A 1,151-nucleotide genomic window follows, 5' to 3' on the forward strand; every position below is an offset into this window, starting at 1 on the left:
AATAATTATTATATGATATATAATATTATATAATATATTATATAATTATATAATATGTTATATAATATAATTATATAATAATATATAAATATATATACTAAATAAATATATAATAATATATTTTACATATATATAATGTACATAAGTCAGATCATGAATACATCTTTTTTTTGCTAGTCATAGGGCTTGAACTCAGAGCTGAGCACTGTCCCTGAGCTCCTTTTTGCTCAAGGCTAGCCTTGAGCCACAGCACCACTTCTGGCTTTTTCCGTGTCTGTGGCACTGAGGAATCGAACCCACAGCCTCATGCATGCTAGGCAAGCGCTCTACCACTGAGCCACCTTCCCAGCCCCTGAGTGCATTTCTTTTTGCACACTGTCAACACTTCACTCTCACCCAGTTTTTCCCTCCCATCCTCACCCACAAGTTGTAGAGTTCATGGATTTTCCACATAGTGTCCAGTGAGGACCACTGCTGCATCTGTTTACCCTTTGTCCGTCCATTTCTTTCTTTCTTTGGTCAGTTGTGGGGCTTGAATCTGGGCCTGGGCACTCTACCACTTGAGCCACAGCTCCACTTTCAGTTTTCTGGTGGTTAATTGGAGATTAAGAGTCTCATGGACTTGGTGGGGGGGGGGACGCTGGCTTTGAACTGTGATCCCTCACATCTCAGCCTCCTGCGTAGCTAGGATGACAGGCTTGAGCCACCGACCCCTGGCAGCCATGTTTTTTTTAAATCCATTCCTTGCCCAATCCACTAGGAGGAAGGACAGCTCACAGTTCTTTAGATCCATCATAAGGCAGGATTTAGACTTTACCCACAATTACATGAAAACTCTTTCCTGGAAGTTGCTCTCTGATTGAAACAACTGTTTCTGACATTTTGGTGGTTCCAAGGTCATGACCTAAGTTTAAGGACAATGTAAAATAAAAATGATCGGAAGCTATTGTTTTTGGACTGAACTGGGTTCTAACACCAGAAAGGAGTCACCTACTGTACAGTTAGACTCAATCTAAACTCAGCTGCTTATCTATCAAAAAAAAAAAAAAAAGCAACTCAGGATTCTTCTTTTTTGTAAGGTCTGAGGCCAAGATTCAAACTCAGTACCTGTGACTTTCACTCATTGGCCAATAATCCAATTGAGCCACACC

The sequence above is a fragment of the Dipodomys ordii genome, unplaced genomic scaffold, assembly GCF_000151885.1.
Source record: "Dipodomys ordii isolate 6190 unplaced genomic scaffold, Dord_2.0 Scaffold29, whole genome shotgun sequence".
Taxonomy (NCBI): Eukaryota; Metazoa; Chordata; class Mammalia; order Rodentia; family Heteromyidae; genus Dipodomys; species Dipodomys ordii.